General features: G+C 34.6%; 1 pseudogene; it reads left to right on the top strand.

Annotated features, from left to right (window-relative positions):
* The first annotated feature begins 1,681 nt into the window (after positions 1-1,681).
* Positions 1,682-2,771, top strand: LOC125219129 (ethylene-response factor C3 pseudogene; annotated as a pseudogene).
* The last annotated feature ends 206 nt before the right edge of the window (positions 2,772-2,977 follow it).

The raw sequence follows: 2,977 nt of genomic DNA, 5'->3' as shown, positions 1-2,977 counted from the left end.
ACCTGAATACATCCCTATATATATAGAGTGATATTAGAGTTCTATAAACTATTCACCAATAGAACAAAGGTAAATTTACAATAACTAGTAGAACTTGATTTTTTTAAAAATAAAGTAAAATAGAAAATGATATAAACTGTCACAACAACAAATCTAGTTTATAAAGATATAAATTTGAAAGACATAACTTACTTTGGGAAATTTTCAAAAATAGCCAAAATTTTGAGCATAGAAAAACATCGTTAACTTGAAATCAAATGATGCCATACTTTTTAGTTACAGCTTAATTTTTTATATTTATCTGAAACCTCAAATTAACTACCTTGATTGAATAAAGAAGTCTCTCCGTCCTATAATATATATCACACTTTCTTTTTTAGTTCTCACTCATATTAGTATAAATATATTATTTTCTCTTTTCACCTAACACACAAAATAATATCTCCTAAATTTTCATGCTATTCTCCAAGTATATCATCTATTATAAGACGGAGGGAGTATAATCTTACGTTTTTTAGAGCATAACCTTATACTAGCATTTCAGATCACCAATAGTCTAAATTAGTTTATCTCAATTGAGAAGCTAGGTACTAGTAGTATATTGAGAATTTATTTCAACTATAAAAATTGACAAAATAATTTTTGAACATATCTCGTATTTGGTCAAACCCCGCCTTTATTAAAGAAAAGAAAACTAATTTGGTGAAAATTAGTTTAGTCTTCTATGGATCATATACATAAGTATATAATATGCATATTTCGAGTGTGTGAGACTTGACTGGTTTTAATAATATTACATAAAGTAATTAAACTAAAATCTTACACATCGACCTACCCTACCTTAATTAATTAATTAAGATTGAATTTTCAAACGAAGAATTGTTATGCTGCATCTCAAAACCGGCAGTCAAGAGACACAATTCATTTTCGAGGATCAAGTGGGATGACACGTCTAACATAAACTATTCTACGTTAAATTTTTATCATTTTTAATTGAAATATCTTCATACTTTGAATTTTTGTTATGGTTGGAAAGTTAAGAAACAACTAGAACAATTAAAGCTCTCGGACAAAAATAATAATAAAACGTACTGGAGTAGTATTATAATCAGTACCCAAAAAATTGATTTTGTAAAAAGAATTTAATCATATAGTGTATTCAGTTTCATTATTCAAATTATATGCCATTCTTATGTAAATGAGTAGAAAATTATTAATTTCCACATAACATTAGATGATTAGTCAAGATGGACATCTTATTAGATAAAGGTTAAAACAAGGCTTATTTGCCTATGAACTTTCGATGTTCTCGTTTCTCCTAAACTCTTTTTTTATCAAAATATATCAACTTTAAAATTTTAAATACTTTGTCATTTTTTTATTCTAATTTTATAAACCGAAAGTTGGTAAACTTTGATTTAAATTTTTAGAAAAATAACATAAAAGTTTTTATTTATCAATATAAAAAAATATTAGAGACGCCAGCAAATAGATCCTGAATTATATCGTGGGACCCGCGCCGCCGTGCGTCATGGCTATCGTTAGATTCACGTGACCCAATTAAATTTCACCACCATTTTCTTATTACTCATTCCCTAAAAATATACCAAATCCCTTCCAATCCATAAACATACCCCTTATTATTATTTTTTATATATTTCACCTATGTCAATTTCTACTTTTAATAATTTGAGCTCTCAAATAATCCAATTTTCGCAGGGTATATATAGCCCCCAGTGTTCAAAAAGTATCGTCAATCTTAGTACCAAGAAAAATCAAACTCAAACACAACTCATGGACTCTTCCTTCTTCCGATTCGAATTCCAATTCCAATTCCCCACCGTAGAATACATGCCGGATCCCGAATCCGACTCCCCCCATTCCCTCTCATGGGAACACGGCCCCTCCGGACTCCCCTTTAACGTTAACGACTCGGAGGAAATGCTCCTCTACGGCCTCTTAGCCGAAGGGGCAGCCTCGGAGAGTAACTCCTGTTACTCTTCCATCAAGGCAGAGGAGGAGGAGGTCGAACAAACCTCCTCCTCCTCAGCCTCTGCTTTTGGCACCACGGCCGCGGCCTCGGCCTCTGTCGCCTCTGGGGAGAAGAGGCAGAAGGCGTACAGAGGGGTGAGGCGGCGGCCGTGGGGGAAGTTCGCTGCGGAGATACGAGACTCGACTCGGAACGGGGTGAGGGTGTGGCTGGGGACGTTCGACAACGCGGAGGCGGCGGCGCTGGCGTATGACCAGGCGGCGTTTGCGATGAGGGGGTGCGCGGCGGTGCTGAATTTTCCGGTGCAGAGGGTGAAGGAGTCGCTGCAGGAGATGAAGTGTGGGGTGGAGGAAGGGTGCTCGCCGGTCATGGCGCTCAAGAAGAAGCATTCCATGAGGAAGAAGAGAAGCAAAAGTAGTAAGCATTTTGATTTAGAGAAAGAAAGAAGCCATGATAATAGTGTGGTGGTTTTGGAGGATTTGGGTGTTGAATATTTGGAAGCTCTTTTGACTTCTTCATCACCATCTTCATCACAAAGTTGTTGATTTTTTATTTTTATTTTTATTTTTATCTTTATTTTTTTGGTGTTTCTTCATCACTTTCTATTGGTTATCTTATCTCTCTCTACTTTCTTGTGAATTCCACTAAAGTGAAGGGAATCATTGGAGAAGGTTTTTGTGATCGATGTTAAAGGATGAAACCTATAGTATTTTTTAATTAATTATGTCTATAAGTGTGTGGTTATGAAATGCAATATGAGAAAAAGGTTACACTAACTAAAGATCGACGAAATCAATTTTTTTTTTTTTTATTTATGATATGGCCATTTTAATTGAGCAACTTGCGAATGTTATATCCAAGGGTTTGAATCAACTAATTTGAATGATAGTTGGATAATTTGATATTGCTATCTATCTTTTTGTTTTGGTGAAATGTTTAAGAATGGAAGTGACGCTCAATACAAGTGAGCGTGGGGTATTAAATTGT

The sequence above is a fragment of the Salvia hispanica genome, chromosome 1 (assembly GCF_029641045.1).
Source record: "Salvia hispanica isolate PSC_SH4W2 chromosome 1, Shi_PSC_v1, whole genome shotgun sequence".
Taxonomy (NCBI): domain Eukaryota; kingdom Viridiplantae; phylum Streptophyta; class Magnoliopsida; order Lamiales; family Lamiaceae; genus Salvia; species Salvia hispanica.
Note: the sequence above shows the minus strand (reverse complement) of the source record. Positions and strands in the feature narration are given on the sequence as shown.